The sequence below is a fragment of the Mustelus asterias genome, chromosome 30, assembly GCF_964213995.1.
Source record: "Mustelus asterias chromosome 30, sMusAst1.hap1.1, whole genome shotgun sequence".
NCBI lineage: Eukaryota > Metazoa > Chordata > Chondrichthyes > Carcharhiniformes > Triakidae > Mustelus > Mustelus asterias.
In genome coordinates, this window is record NC_135830.1 from 15,453,640 (window position 1) to 15,471,277 (window position 17,638).

At 42.0% G+C, this 17,638-nt stretch overlaps 1 protein-coding gene across 1 annotated transcript in view; it reads right to left on the reverse strand.

Annotated features, from left to right (window-relative positions):
- Positions 1–17,638, reverse strand: part of LOC144480793 (uncharacterized) — a 585,830-nt gene that overhangs the window by 74,570 nt on the left and 493,622 nt on the right. The gene's annotated exons all lie outside the window — the stretch shown is intronic.

Below are 17,638 nucleotides of genomic sequence, written 5' to 3' on the forward strand. Positions count from 1 at the left end.
AAATGAATCAACAGTCAGCAGTGATGGAGAAAGATCTTCGTCACATTTTTGAAGCTGGTCTAACCCATTGCATCACCAATATCTCCTCACAGAAGCGTCAGAGCAAGAATCGATGTGGAAGCAATCCTGACCGAATTGCCTACTGATATGGGAAGAGTTTACAATACACTGAGAGAACAAGAGGGTGTAAAAGAACAGCCAGTCTGGCAGTGACGAACAAAAATATACGGAGAGGCATAGACAGACAAGAAAGACACAACCAGAGACGCAGACGTCTGGAATAAAAAGATAATTTCGCAAACCATCTCTTTGTTGATTGGTCATGTCTGTCAGAAAAAAAAAGAATTGCATTGACAGATTTCCTGTCATGAAGGCAGGACGTCCAAAATTGTTTTTAATTCAATTAAAAAGAAGATAGTTAGCAGCAGCAAGAGAGCTGACATCTACCTGAGTACATTTCGCTGACATAATTATGTGGAAATGTTGGCTTACTTTATGATTCATAAATTGACACATTGGGAATGAAATTCAAACCAAGTATCTTTGACGCACAATGATGTTTAACAGGAAAAATAATAGGGTACGTTGGAGCACCACAAACAATTCGTGCAGGATTTTCCTATTTTATGATTCTAAGCAATTTAATAAATTGGCTCACCGGGTATTTCATCCCATTCTTTAACCCAGTTCGGAATTTTCTCTGTGTCGCAGGATAAATGAATAGGTTAATGCAGGAACTCAGAAACTGAAACATGCATCCTTTTTCCTCAAGAGTAAATGTAGATTCACTGGAATTGGAACCTAAGAGGCACGTAAACTTTGCAATTCGTACAAAAAGTATCGTTATAAAAAATAACAAATATAATAAGATGAAATTGCTCGAGATGGCGACGAGTAAAACAATCGATCTTTTCCATTTTTGGGTCAGTCTGACTCTCTCCATTTCTCTGGGCTCGGAGTCTCCGACGGGCTCCAATGGCCGGTCGGATATATGACAGTCAGAACATTATGCATTGCAATCAAAGTGAATGGGAGACAAGGGGTTACAATGCAACGAATCCAGTCATATACAGCCAAAGCTGCTGAGATGTAAAAATATGTTTTTACATTATAGAACCAGGGCAATTTGTTAATTGTATATCTCGGTTCATACATGAAATACAAACAGGCATTTTTTATGGAGGTCAGTGCAGCCATGCTTCCTATCAGCCAGGCAGCTGTCTTCTCGGTGCAATATTTCAGTTTCAGCTTCTGGCAACAATTGGCAACAAATCGGTCGAAGGTGAAAATGACCGTTAACCAGGCTGAGCTGTCTATTGCTGCAAAATTGAGTGCAGAACGGAGACTGCATATCGGCGTGATAGGCAGGAAACTGAACGGGAAATAAATGCTAGCAATCCGGTTTAATATTACAGCTGTTACAATGACCAAGAGATCAGTCACCGGCATTAACACCAAGTAGTAAGTGATACATCCAGACAGACCACATCTTCCTCGAGAGAAGATCACGATCACTGCCAAGTTAGCTGTAATAGAGAAAGGGAGAGAGAAAGAGTGTGTGTATGATTGGAGGAGATCGACGCAAAACAAAATCATCCACTTTACAGTTTATGTGTTACGTTATAACTTCATGCTGCCGGAAGCATATCCCTTATGCTGTGAGTATTGCTATCAGTTCAAAATCGTCATTCGATTTAGAAAGAGGGCTGATAAATACATTCGGAATAGAAATTATTGCCGTGGGATGTAACAAATAAAGGCACAGAATCAAAATCATATCACTGAAGAATGGAATAGACAAACACGAAAATGCAACATCAGATAACCATGCAGAATATTGAACTGGATCAGTCACGACAAAATAGAAAAAAATGTATGAAATCTCACAAGAACACAGATTATATCTGAATGCGGATCAGATGTTCCCCGTAGCAATCTAAAAATCCTCAAATCTTTCACTGTCGGAAATGTCAGTAGTCGGCTTGTTCAAACTATGCAAATTAAATGGACTATTTTGTTTTACATTCCGGCTGCCACTTTGAACTGGATGCAGAATTATGTCGAGTCCTACAACTAATATTCACATCTGCAATGATCCGAAACAATGGAACTGACAGATGATGAGATCTCAATCGGAGAAAGATTCTCCTATCATAAAACAGTTCCTCAGTGCTCCACAGCCTCTATGCTCAATTTAACCTGATAGTGAATATTTGGAATATAAATTGTGCACGTTATCTGAGATGATGCCAGGAGTTATGGTTACTAAGCTAACGCTGATAAATCAATTGTGAACAGAATAGTCTTAGACATTGCTGCCGATGGGCGCAGAAGGAAATCCCGCAATCAACAGTCGCCATCTTAGAACAAACTACTGAAGCGTATTTGGAAGAAAGACAGCCTGCTGCAGCAGTCAGTCTGATAGGATGAAATCGAAATACTTTTTTTGTGACTGAGGGGACATTCCAAATGTTCACAAGAGCTGAAGTCTTTACAATACTCTTGCATCTGTCAAAAAACTTTGCAAAACACCGTCCCTTCAACGAATTCAGTTGGAAATTGTTTCACTGACTGTCCCTCGAAGCGAAGAGGATGGTCATTAACAATGCCATCGAGACATTAGAAATCATTGTGGAAGGTGAAGGAGTATGAGAATTCAGTCGCACCAGCAGTGCTGATGCCATATTGAAACAACAGAAATAAATTGTGATAATCGAGCTCCAATAATATTGTTAACAACGCATTGATATTGTGATAGCAGTGCACTCATTCATTCGCAGTCAGAACACTGAAACAGCAAGAGATGGTTGTGATAAATAAGCATATTATACATCTGATTTGATGAAATGAGCTCGAATACTGCCAGCAAGCAATTGTTCAGGTGATGGGGGGAGGGGTGAGGGAGAGTAACGGGAATTAAACAATTTATACCGCAAATGTACGGCAATGGAAAGAATAAATTATCACCACGAATGGCGTGTTAATATTGCAAAATATAAATGCGACTATGGAAGAGAAGAAAATATACTTTGAATGTGAAAATTATATCACATTACGTTGGAGAAGGAATATACGTATCGTAGAAATGCACTACTGGTAAAATGACAGTGTTAATGCAAATAAACAATGATTCACGAAGCTGATAACAAACTGCAATACAGCACCTGGAACTCCGATAGCTGCAATGACTGGATAGTAAATCGCAAACACCAGGCCTTTTGGTATTCCATGCATTTCAATCTGAAGCTCTGAGCGCGTTCTGCATGCACTGAAAAATGGTGAAATTTATACATGACAGCAGTCTCCTGGGAGATAATTAGATGGTTTACGTTTAAGATGATTATTTTTGTAACAAACGCATTAGTACAGCACCTGCTGGGCTGGTGTTTATTGTTTTTCATTGAATGTAATGTTTATTTTTCATGGAACCTGATACAGATCTAAAGTATTATGAACAGAATGACCCTGACAAAACTTAATTGTGAAAATGATAAGGTTTTGTGTGATGAACTTCGGCCAAATCAGCCAACCTCTCTCTTGACTCCACTCCAGAATCGTGTCAATTATTTCTGTGAGCCAGTTTGATCATTAACCAAGCTGTTTTCCAATCTCTCTGAAATTACACATCTGCTTTATTGCAACTGTGTGCATGCTCAATGTGGACACGTTCAGTTAAGTACTGTTGAATTCGGTGTGGATACTCCAGGTTCAACATAATTAGATTCCGGGCACAGATCAGTGCTGTTGTACTAAGTTTGGACAGGCCTCGTTCACCAGCAATATGACCACCTCAGTGCAGTTGCATTCAGATATTTATTGTTCGGTATGTGTAAATGCAGTGTAAAATAAACTTGTTGATAAAACATGGCGACATTCTGAGGGCACAATTTCAGATATGCGTAGTTCAGTTCACGATATCTGCCATTCACTCAAAGCCCTATAGTATGAGGGTCAGTATATTACCATTGCTTCAGTCACTTCCACTCTTACACTTTACAACTGGTAATTGCGTTTGCAGCAACGCCTCCGTACCTGGGTATTTAATCTCTGTTTCAGCTGTATCAGAGGTAGATGATGACATTACATTACATTAAACTGGAAACATACAACGCACCCATTAGATTGACCCATCACCCACAAAGAGCAGAGGACCAAGCACCGATCCCTGCGGCACTCCGCTAGCAACCTGCCTCCAGTCCGAAAATTTTCCATCCACCACCACCCTCTGTCTTCGATCAGATAGCCAGTTACCTATCCAATCGGCCAACTTTCCCTCTATCCCACACCTCCTTACTTTCATCATAAGCCGACCATGGGGGACCTTATCAAACGCCTTACTAAAATCCATGTATATGATGACACCAAGATTGGTGGAGTAGTGGATGAGGTGGAGGGGTGTTGTAGGCTGCAAAGAGACATAGATAGGATGCAAAGCTGGGCTGAAAAATGGCAAATGGAGTTTAACCCTGATAAATGTGAGGTGATTCATTTTGGTAGGACTAATTTAAATGTGGATTACAGGGTCAAAGGTAGGGTTCTGAAGACTGTGGAGGAACAGAGAGATCTTGGGGTCCATATCCACAGATCTCTAAAGGTTGCCACTCAAGTGGATAGAGCTGTGAAGAAGGCATATAGTGTGTTAGCTTTTATTAACAGGGGGTTGGAGTTTAAGAGTCGTGGGGTTATGCTGCAACTGTACAGGACCTTGGTGAGACCGCATTTGGAATATTGCGTGCAGTTCTGGTCACCTCACTATAAGAAGGATGTGGAAGCGCTGGAAAGAGTGCAGAGGAGATTTACCAGGATGCTGCCTGGTTTGGAGTGTCGGTCTTATGAGGAAAGGTTGAGGGAGCTGGGGCTGTTCTCTCTGGAGCGGAGGAGATTGAGGGGAGACTTAATAGAGGTTTATAAAATGATGAAGGGGATAGATCGAGTGAACGTTCAAAGACTATTTCCTCGGGTGGATGGAGCTATTACAAGGGGGCATAACTATAGGGTTCATGGTGGGAGATATAGGAAGGATATCAGAGGTAGGTTCTTCACGCAGAGAGTGGTTGGGGTGTGGAATGGACTGCCTGCAGTGATAGTGGAGTCAGACACTTTAGGAACATTTAAGCGGTTATTGGATAGGCACATGGAGCACACCAGGATGGTAGGGAGTGGGATAGCTTGATCTTGGTTTCAGATGAAGGTCGGCACAACATCGTGGGCCGAAGGGCCTGTTCTGTGCTGTAATGTTCTATGTTCTATGTTCTAAGTATTGTGAGCCCTGGACTTTAAACTGATCTTCAGCATCTTTCCTGCACCTTAGTTCTTGAGTTCAGTTTGAGCAATTTAAAAATGAATCTAAATATTCCTTAACAGTGGGAAATACAACTATTTTTCCAATGCATGACTGCTGCTGATCAATGTTGCCACTTTAATGTTATTTCCTTTTCTATAGCAAAAAGGCAAACACATTTTTCCTCCTACTTCTTTCTTAACGTTTCACCCTTGTTGGTCATTGGCAGTCAATCAGCACTAATTAGGTATTTGAAGCCTGATAGATCAAAAGTAAGAGCAATAATGCTTTGCAGTTACTTAGAGTTTAAGGGATCTGCAAATTTAAACTTTAATGAATAAAAATACTTCACTTCACAATTGCCGTTTCCTATGACTTTTATTCCCTATGACTGTAGTTAATTCGTTATTTATTAGGTTATTAATTATAGCTTTTGGACTCTACTTTAGTTTGGAAGTTGAAAAGATGTTGCCCTGAATTATGTCCGGACAGGCCTGCTGAGCTGAAGTGAAATTCTTCCTCCACCCATTGCCAGAGCAGTTTTGTTTTTAAGGACGAATTTTGTTGGCACTGTGCCGCTAATCAATGAGGCCAGTTGGTTGTCTGCTAGTGCATGGATAAGAAGGCATGCACTGGTGGGCACCAGTTATCATCTTACGTTAACCTTTCGAGTTGTCAGCAGACAGAGTGTTTGTTTGCTTCCCTTTTATGTTAATTCTCAATTTGTCCTCTTTCCCTATTCTACCAGCCTAACTTTCTTATTTGCTTCCACTCCGAACTTATTGCATTGGGCCTCCTCCTCACTTGAATAATCCCTCTGACATACAACATGTATACACATAATTTTTTTGTTTCATTATTTTCTCTCTTTAACGCGTCATCCGGACAGACATGCCCTTGTTTTGCTTAACTTTCAGACTTGCTGCAATGGATCTATCATCTTCTGATATGCTTCCCTTAATGGTGACTTCTGATCAGTCACATTTTTTTGTCATAAAACATTGGTTGCACTTTTGCATGACCTCAGCACACTTCTCACATTTAATTCATTCATCTGCCGATTTGGATGTCCAACATCATAGTGATTGTCTCTTAACTAATGTAAATCTTATCATAGGGTGATATCCTTGATCAAAAGTTCAAGAGAGATACTTGGTTCACGAAGATCACGCGATTCCCAAGTAGCAGATTCATATGGCATTCGACTGGTCAAGGACATTTCCATGAGCAGGATGCATGAATTATTCGCTTTCCTTACCATTTGTTTTGATATTGCTGCCAGCGACTTTCGGGTCATTAGCAGCATTTGATATCATACCAGCTTAGTTATTGCATCATATTTACCACAACATGTCCCTTGCAAGCTTATCTCTATGATTTCCTGGCAGGTTGTAACCCCCCTCTATGTCCAAAACACACACGATTCTCTCTGCCTGTCCCCTTTTATATCTCTTTCTCGGCTTCTCTCACACCCACTCTCTGTCACCTTAACATGTAGAATAGCCTTAGGAGCGGGACAGTAACCAATTTACTTCTCCAATAAAGTCAAATATATTTTTTCTTTCGCCCAACAACATCATTTATTTCCAAATGTGCAACGACTCTCAAAAACGTAATGAGACCGCCATTCCTCCTGTGCTTTCTATCTATTCCTCCGCACAATTGTGGTGGTGGAATCACAAGCGCCCATTCCTCAGAACAATTCAGCCATGTTGAAATTATGTGGCTGTGGCATGACTGTGATGAAACTCATCAAGATTATTCATGGATTCTGTGCTGTGGCAGATATGCACTGAAATCCATTTTTCCATTCCTCTTACTTCTTAGAGCGGCACGTTGGCACAGTGCTTAGCACTGCTGCCGTCCGACACCAGGTAAATGCAGTTCAATTCTGGCCTTGGGTCTCTGTCTGTGTGGGGTTTGTACGATCTCCCCCTGTCTGCATGGGTTTCCGCCAGATGCTCCGGTTTCCTCTCGCACTCTAAAGATGAGCAGGTTATGTTAATTGGCCGTGTTAGCTTTCCCACAGTGTTAGGCAGATTAGCAGGGAAGATGCGTGGGTTAGAATCTGTGTGAGATTTTTATTGGTGCATGCTCAATGGGCCGAACGGCCTCCTTCTGCACTGCATGTATTCTATGATTATATGATTTTTCTTTCTGTTTCCAATCTAATATGGTATTATTTCTTGCTCTCGTCCAATAAAACGCTATCACTTCATAGTAGTCTTTATCCGGGTGTACTTGTATGTGCAGGTGTTCATACCTTGCATATTTAATTCACACCATTCCAAAAGAAGGCAACGAACCATCCCTGGGTACAGGTCCATTGATACCTGCGTCTCCTACCTTGGCATTCGTCGCCATGCCACAATAATCGGAAGCCGCACCTCCTTCACCATTCCTGAGGTCATTCAAATAACCTCAATTTGTTGTTTTTTTCATTCCTGCTATTTCGGGGCACTGGCCGCAGTATGTCTTCATATGCACATTTACTTCCTCATTCTAAAAATCAATTGCGCCCAATGAAAATGTATTCCACTGCCAAGTCGAATAGATCTGTAGGTTCAAATTATTTTATTCAGATTTTCAAACTTAAGTTTTTATTTATGTTGTGGGATTTTTACATACCCGGAAGAAACAGCATTTCCTCCACACCCAACTCAACATCTTCCTCGCATTTGTAGGAAGGAGATGGCGATGTCGTAAAATGTCAAGACAGTGCGATTCAGTTTCAGCATTTGGCCCACACCGGAAATATTCAGATATCTTTGTAATATTGTTAATATTGTTCTCGTTCACAACTTGCTTCATGGAAGCAGCGTGCAAATGATTTGGGTAAGAGTTTCAGTTGTCCACGGCACCACGTGGTGGTTCTTTACTCAACGTCATTGTTCAATGTTTTGTTGGAATTGGGGTGGGAGCTACTCTGTGTCTGAAGTGAACCATTGGTGCCAGGGTCCTTTGCAACGAAAGGAGGAAAACAGAATCACGGAATCTCAACCTGCACCAACAATAATCCACATACTTACCCAGCTAATCTTGCGAAAAATGAGAGGACATTTATTATGGACAATAAACCTAAGGTGCACATCTTTGGTTTGTGGGATGGAACCGGAGCACGCAGGGGGAACTCGCGCAGACACGGGAAAAATGTACGAACTCCAATCAGACAATGACCCGAGGCTGGAATTGAACACGGGTCCGGAGCGCACTGAGGCAGCAATGCTAAGCACTGTCCACCATGCCGCCCACACTATGTCACCATGCCCACGGTATATAAGTGTAACGAATGACGAAAACATAAGTAGAAATAGATTGATTGAGAAACAGGGAGATTTTGTGTGAGGGAAGAGAGAGTGAGCGAGAGACCAGCGAAAGTCAGAGAGAGAGAGAGAGAGAGGTCAGCAAAGAGTGATTTGAGAAGACCAAGAGGCCAAGTGGGAGACAGGTGGATTTCGACAGGCAGAACGAGGGAAATACAGTTATAGTGAGGAATAAAAACAATTAGACAATATGAGAGAAAGAGGCAGACAAAACTAATTTCAAAGCTTGGGATTTGTATTTGGTGTTATGTTTCGACATTCGGTCACTTGAATCGCAAAGGGGTAAACATGGTTTAAATGCAGATCAATCATCATATACTCCGATCTTGGAAAAGACTGGAGGGAACAGATGGCCTCTTCTTGACATTGAAATCATCGACTTTAAAGGATTCATGAGATTGTTTCCCCAGGCTCCTTGGACACTATTGGGACCTTCTATTCTTCAAAGTATGCAACAAGGGTATCTAGAGTGTTATAGGCTGGGTTAGAATGTCCCATTCATCGGCACCTCATCCAGAAATTGAATTTAGTGCAGGAAGAGAGAGTGAGCGAGAGACCAGCGAAAGTCAGAGAGAGAGAGAGAGAGAGGTCAGCAAAGAGTGATTTGAGAAGACCAAGAGGCCAAGTGGGAGACAGGTGGATTTCGACAGGCAGAACGAGGGAAATACAGTTATAGTGAGGAATAAAAACAATTAGACAATATGAGAGAAAGAGGCAGACAAAACTAATTTCAAAGCTTGGGATTTGTATTTGGTGTTATGTTTCGACATTCGGTCACTTGAATCGCAAAGGGGTAAACATGGTTTAAATGCAGATCAATCATCATATACTCCGATCTTGGAAAAGACTGGAGGGAACAGATGGCCTCTTCTTGACATTGAAATCATCGACTTTAAAGGATTCATGAGATTGTTTCCCCAGGCTCCTTGGACACTATTGGGACCTTCTATTCTTCAAAGTATGCAACAAGGGTATCTAGAGTGTTATAGGCTGGGTTAGAATGTCCCATTCATCGGCACCTCATCCAGAAATTGAATTTAGTGCAGGCGAGAACGATAAGTGTCTTCATTTAATGCAAACATTTCTATTAAGAAGTAAATCGGTCCAGAATGTAAATTAGAAACTAGAGTTAAATACAACATTTAATAAACATTCAATAACATTTGTGAATCATGTTCCATCTGTGAAAAATGGTTGTGAAAATGCCCCATGGGAGAGGACAGTGCCAAGCACATCAACGGCAGAAGAGCAAGGACTCAGAGAAGTTGATATAGAACAAAATTAAACTCAACTACATGATTGTCATTGTTTAATTAGCTTTAGAATGAGATTCCATGGATATTTCAGCACATTCCGAAATTCCTCTCTGAATTTACTCTGAGTTCCCGCGTAAATAAATGGTTTGATGCAAGAATTCAACAACTGAAGCATCGTTGCGATTTCCTCCAGAATATAATTAAATTCATTGAAATTCGAACCGGAGAAATAAGTGACTCTGGCAATTCTCACGTAGAGGAAAGTAATAAGAAACCAGATCCACAAAAGGATGAAACTACCGGAGATGCTGAAGAGTAAAACAATCGACTTTTTCCGGTTCTCCATCTCTGGGTCGCTCTGTTTATCACCTTTGTTTTGGGCCCGGAGTCTCCTGCGGGCTCTACTGGCTGCTAGAATGTATCTGACAGTCTGAACATTCAGCAGTAAAATCAGGAAGAATGAGAGACAAGGGGTTAATATGTGAAGAGTCAAATCATATGCTGCCCATGCAGTTGATGTATAAAATATTATTTTTATTTTGCAGAACCAGGGTATCTTTCCAATCATATACAGCGGTTCATATATTAAACACAGTAAGAAGTTTAACAACACCAGGTTAAAGTCCAACAGGTTTATTTGGTAGCAAAAGCCACACAAGCTTTCGAGGCTCTGAGCCCCTTCTTCAGGTGAGTGGGAATTCTGTTCACAAACAGAACTTATAAGACACAGACTCAATTTACATGAATAATGGTTGGAATGCGAATACTTACAACTAATCCAGTCTTTAAGAAACAAAACAATGGGAGTGGAGAGAGCTTGTGTGGCTTTTGCTACCAAATAAACCTGTTGGACTTTAACCTGGTGTTGTTAAACTTCTTACTGTGTTTACCCCAGTCCAACGCCGGCATCTCCACATCATATATTAAATACAGGAATGAAGAAACGAAACAACTCACTATACAAACCATTCCTATAACACATGATGCAGCTTTCTCTGTGCAATATTTTATTTTCAGCTTCTGGCAGCAAATGGCCACAAAGCGATCAATGGTAAAAACCACCGTTAACCAGGCAGATGCGGCAAATGAGGTACAGTTTAACACAGCACGGAAGCTGCACAGTGGTGTAATGGAAAATATACTGACTGGAAAATAAATGCCCGCAATCCTGTTCAAGATCACACCGGTAATAATGACTAAGAGATCTGCCATTGCCATGGACAGCAGGTATCGAGTGATACATCCAGAAAGGCCACATCTTCCTCTGGACAGTATCACGATGGCCATCAGGTTAGCTATGACACAGAAGTAAAATAAAACAAGATAGAGACTAAGTGAGAAATACATCTGTGTTTGATAACGTGTCAGATAATTTCATATCTCGACACGAAAGAAAATGGTCATAGTTTTTTTTTGCATTATATTGAATGATTTTGCTGTTTTATACTTGACCCTGAATTACAATCTAATCCACCCACTACAGGCACCGTTCCTGCGAGAAGATTATTGATTCTCATTGACAAATCAATGAGACTTTGCAATAGTACAAAACGTAGTGAAATAATGGAACATATGTAGAGATTGAAAAGTATTAAGGGTACTGCGAGTGCCTTGTAGTATGGCTTTGGGATAGAATATCAGTGTCATTTTGAATGTTGCTGTAGGCTGGATGTGCAGAGTGACCAACACCTGCTCCTATTTTCTTTTTTTCTAAGTGAGCTCAATCGAAGGAATGCAAAAACCCACACCTGCATGGATGCTTAAAGGCTTATTCCTGCAGCTTTCTCCTGTCCTTATTGTATATTTAACTCGCTGATGAAGAGAAGATAGTACATCAGTCAGACAATCATATTTTACTTGTTATGTGAAGAGAACCATAAGGATAAACGCGCTGGAAATACACTGTTCATGGGAAGATATTTAATCAGCAAAGGAATAAAGCATATCTGTAAAACGTAAGAAATGAGTAGTTACATTTTAAAGTCGTGGCAATTATATTAAAAAATGAAACAAACTTATCACAGAGAAAAAGACGCACAGGTATAAAGGAGAAAAAAATCATATTATAATGTTAAACTCCAGAAAAAAAATCACACCAGATAGAAGAACTAATGACAAATCCTAACATTGATGGATTGGAATTTTATGCAGTGAGTCTCAAAGTGAATAAAAGTCTGAAACACTTTACCTGGAATCCCAATAGCAGCGATGACAGGATAGTAAATGGCAAAGAACAGTCCTTTTGGTGATCCGTGCATGTCTGTCAGAATCTCCAAACGCGTTCAATAATACACAGCAAAATTGTTACATTTATGCTTATTGTAAAACTCTAGAGATTTAATTAGAAGCACGTTGTTGTTTTTTTGGTTGATTGCACTATTGAAAATAACAGGTAAATGTAGCTGATGTCAGGACTTTCTTTGTGTTGGATAGGTTGAAATGCTTTGAAAAAGGGATTAGTGTAAAAGTGAAATACCTGGAAACTGTCCCAACCGAATACTATCCAGTGCCCAGGATATTTCATTGTGATAGATAATGAAACATCTAAGATGCAGTTGCATTTGTTAACGCGAGCTTGAAATTTATGAATTAGTGAGTTTCCACATCCTTATTGCTGAGGTAGATGGTCTCATTACAAGGTTTCGTTGACCAGAGTTATTCAGGGCCGTAAAACTGATAGTCATACACTCGATCTGACCGTTATTCAATCACTGTGATCACCGCTCACACACGAGGACGTTACTGCACTGTGCATCCACTTTAACGCAACACTGAGTACATTCATTAGGGATATATAGAGTTTCAGCTCGGGGTGACTATTTTCAATCGGGAACTGTCCAGATTCCAACTGGTAAAGTTCCAGAGGATAACAATTTCACTCAGTGTTGACAAGTCCCCATTAGTTCAAGGCGGTCATATTCTGGTCCAGTTCACTGCGGCTTTGTGCCGTTTTGAGTGACCCATTTCAGGACGGTTAAATTAAATATACCAATCCAGTTCAGCGCCCAGTTCAGCGTTGTTACATACAATGTAGAGTGATCCTTTTCAGCGTGGATAAATTCAGTCGGCACTGATCCAACTGATCATATTGGCACGGCCCGCTTAGCCTGACTGTGTTCGGCAACTACATGTTCAGTTCAGACGGTTATATTCCGTCTGTGCACTTCAAGATCCCCATTCTTACAATCTGAGTTGAAAAGGTTATATTGAACGACGTATCTTTAAATGTCGATAGGTGCAGCTCAATACAATTCTTGTCAGGATGGTTTGCCCTCGTCGTAAATGCTGTATGGCAGATATGAAAGTATATTTTGCCTTCCGAATGCGTTCAGACCTGAGGAGCATTGTAAAATAAGGACAAAGAAATGAACAAAGAAAATTACAGCGCAGGAACAGGCCCGTCGGCACCTCAAGGCCTGCACCGACCATGCTGCCGGAATGAACAAAAATCCCCTACCCTTCCGGGGACCATATTACTCTATTCCCATCCTACTCATGTATTTGTCCAGACACTCCTTAAAACTCCCTATCAAAGAACAAAGAACAAAGAACAATACAGCACAGGAACAGGCCCTTAGGCCCACTAAGCCTGCACCTATCATGTGTTCCTAACTATACCATCCGTTTGTATCCCTCTATTCCCAGTCTGTTCATGTGGTTATCTAGATAAGTCTTAAATGATCCTAGCGTGTCTGCCTCAACCACCTTGCTTGGTAGTGCATTCCAGGCCCCCACCACCCTCTGTGTAAAATACGTCCCCCGCATATCTGCATTGAACTTTGCCCCCCTTACCTTGAACTTGTGACCCCTTGTATTTGCCATTTCTGACGTGGGGAAAAGCATCCAACTGTTCACCCTATCTATGCCCTTCATAATTTTATAAACTTCTATCAGGTCGCCCCTCAGCCTCCGTCTTTCCAGGGAGAACAACCCTAGTTTACTCAATTACACCTCATAGCTAATTCCCTCCATACCAGGCATCATCCTGGTAAACATTCTCTGCACTCTCTCCAAAGCCTCCACGTCCATCTATTAGTGTGGCGACCGGGACTGGATGCAGTATTCCAAATGTGGTCTAACCAACGTTCTACATAACGTTTCTACAAAAGGAGATCCTTTTCAGTTCTCAGCAAAAATATATTCCAGCAAAAAACAAGGATTGTAAGAAAAGGGAGAACCAGCCGTGGATAACGAAGGAAATAAAGGAGAGTATTAAAATAAAAACAGCTGCGTACAGAGTGGCCAAAAATAGTGGAGAAACAAGTGATTGGGAAAAATTTAAGAAACAACAAAGAGAGACTAAGAAAGCGATAAAGAAAGGAAGGATAGACTATGAAGCGAGGCTAGCAATTAATATAAGAAATGATAGTAAAAGTTTTTATAAATATATAAAAAGGAATAGAGTGGCTAGAGTGAATGTTGGACCCTTGGAGGACGAGAGGGGGGAGTTAATAGTGGGAAATGAGGATATGGCTGAGTCTTTAAATAAGTTTTTTGTGTCGGTCTTCACGGTGGAGGACACAAATAGTTTGACAAATATTAACGATAGAGGGTTGGCAGCAGGAGAAATACTTAATACAATTAATGTTACCAGAGAGGCAGTGCTGGGTAGACTAATGGGACTGAAGGTGGACAAGTCCCCGGGTCCGGATGGAATGCATCCCAGGGTATTGAAAGAAATGTCAGAGGTAATAGTGGATGCGTTAGTGATTATTTATCAAAACTCGTTGCATTCTGGGGTAGTGCCGGTTGATTGGAAAACGGCTAATGTTACGCCGCTGTTTAAAAAAGGAAGGAGACAAAAGGCAGGTAACTATAGGCCGGTCAGCTTAACGTCTGTAGTAGGGAAAATGCTGGAATCCATTATTAAAGAGGAGATAGCAGGGCATCTGGATAGAAATGGTTCGATCAATCAGACGCAGCATGGATTCATGAAGGGAAAGTCGTGCTTGACGAACATGTTGGATTTTTATGAAGATGTGACGAGGGCGGTTGATGGAGGAGAACCGGTGGATGCGGTGTTTTTGGATTTCCAAAAGGCGTTTGATAAGGTGCCCCATAAAAGGCTGCTGAAGAAGATTAGGGCACACGGAGTTGGGGGTAGTGTGTTAAAGTGGATTGGGGACTGGCTATCCGACAGGAAGCAAAGAGTCGGAATAAATGGGTGTTTTTCCGGTTGGAGGAAGGTAACTAGTGGCGTGCCGCAGGGATCGGTACTCGGGCCGCAACTGTTTACCATTTATATAGATGATCTGGAGGAGGGGACGGAGTGTAGGGTAACGAAGTTTGCAGACGACACAAAGATAAGTGGAAAAGTGAATCGTGTGGAGGACGGAGAAGATCTGCAGAGAGATTTGGACAGGCTGAGTGAGTGGGCGAGGATATGGCAAATGGAGTATAACGTTGAGAAATGCGAGGTTATACACTTTGGAGGAAATAATAACAAATGGGATTATTATCTCAATGGAAACAAATTAAAACATGCTACCGTGCAAAGGGACCTGGGGGTCCTTGTGCATGAGACGCAAAAGCCCAGTCTGCAGGTACAACAGGTGATCAAGAAGGCAAATGGGATGTTGGCCTATATTGCGAAGGGGATAGAATATAAAAGCAGGGATGTCTTGATGCACCTGTACAGGGCATTGGTGAGGCCGCAGCTGGAATACTGTGTGCAGTATTGGTCCCCTTATATGAGGAAGGATATATTGGCATTGGAGGGAGTGCAGAGAAGGTTCACCAGGTTGATACCGGAGATGAGGGGTTTGGATTATGAGGAGAGGCTGAGGAGATTGGGTTTGTACTCGTTGGAGTTTAGAAGGATGAGGGGGGATCTTATGGAGACTTATAAGATAATGCGGGGGCTGGATAGGGTGGAGGCGGAGAGATTCTTTCCACTTAGTAAGGAAGATAAAACTAGAGGACACAGCCTCAAAATAAAGGGGGGTCGGTTTAAGACAGAGTTGAGGAGGAACGTCTTCTCCCAGAGGGTGGTGAATCTCTGGAATTCTCTGCCCACTGAGGTGGTGGAGGCGACCTCGCTGAATATGTTTAAAGCGCGGATGGATGGATTCCTGATCGGTAAGGGAATTAAGGGTTATGGGGATCAGGCGGGTAAGTGGTACTGATCCACGTCAGATCAGCCATGATCTTATTGAATGGCGGGGCAGGCTCGAGGGGCTAGATGGCCTACTCCTGCTCCTATTTCTTATGTTCTTATGTTCTTAACATCATATGCCAACTTGTAGACTCTATGCCACGTCCAATAAAGGCAGGCATGCCATATGCCTTCTTCACCACCTTTTCCACCTGTGCTGCCACCTTTAAGGATCTGTGGACTTACACACTCAGATCCCTCTGTGTGTCGAGACTCCTGACGGTTCTGCCATTTATTGTATAGCTCCCCCCTGCATTAGATCTATCGTGTCTTCTTCCACTACCACCCCGGCAGCTAGTTCCAGGCCCCACCACCGTCTGTGTAAAAAACTTGCCTCGTACATCTCCTTTAAACCTTGCCCCTCGCACCTTAAACCTATGCCCTCCAGGAACTCTGTCTTCAACCCTGGGAAAAAGCTTCTGACTATACACTCTGCCCATGCCCCTCATAATCTTGTGGACTTCTATCAGGTCGCCCCTGAACCTCTGTCATTCCAGTGAGTACAAACCAAGTTTCTGCAAACTCTCTTCATAGCTATTGCCCTCCACACCAGGCAACATCCTGGTAAATCTTTTCTGTATCCTCTCCAAAGCCTCCACATCTTTCTGGTAATGTGGCGACCAGAATTGAACACTATATTCCAAGTGCAGCCTAACTAAGGTTCTATAAAGCTGCAAGATGACTTGCCAATTTTTAAACTAAATTCCCCAGCTGATGAAGGCAAGCATGCCGTATGCCTTCTTGACTACCTTCTCCACCTGCATTGCCCCTTTAAGTGATCTGCATACCTGTACACCCAGATCCCTCTGCCTATGAATACTTTTAAGGATTCTGCCATTAAATGCATATTTCCAATCTGTATTAGACTTTCCAAAATGCATTACCTCACATTTATCCGGATTAAACCCGATCTGCCGTTTCTCTGCCCAAGTCTCCAACTGATCTAAATCCTGCTGTATTGTCTGCTGGTCCTCATCACTATCCACAAATCCACCAACCTTTGCGTCATCCGGAAACTTGCTAATAAGACCGGTTACATTTTCCTCCAAATCAATTATATATATATATATTACAAACAGCAAAGGTCCCAGCACTGATCCCTGAGGAACTCCACTTGCCGCAGCCCTCCATTCAAAAACGGACCCTTCCACTGCTGCCCTCTATCTTCTATGACCGAGCCAGTTCAGTATTGACCTCGTCAGCTCACCTCTGATCCCATGCGACTTCACCTTCTGCACCAGTCTGCCATGAGGGACGTTGTCAAAGGCCTTACTGAAGTCCATGTAGACAACATCCACTGTCCTACCCTCTTCAATCATCTTCGTAGCTTCGTCGAATAACTCGATCAATTCTGTGTAAAACGACCTCCCCTTCCGAAAACCATGTTGCCTCCCGCCAATGCATCCACTTATTTCCAAGTGGAGTAAATCCTGTCTCGAAGAATCCTCTCCAAAATTTTCCCTACCACCGACGCAACACTCACCGGCCTGTGATTGCCTGGATTATTCTTGCGACCCTCCTTAAACAAAGGAACAACATTGGCTATTCTCCAATCCTCTGGCACCTCCCCTGTAGCCAGTTAAGTTACAAATATATCGCTCAAGGACCCGGAAAAAACCCTCCC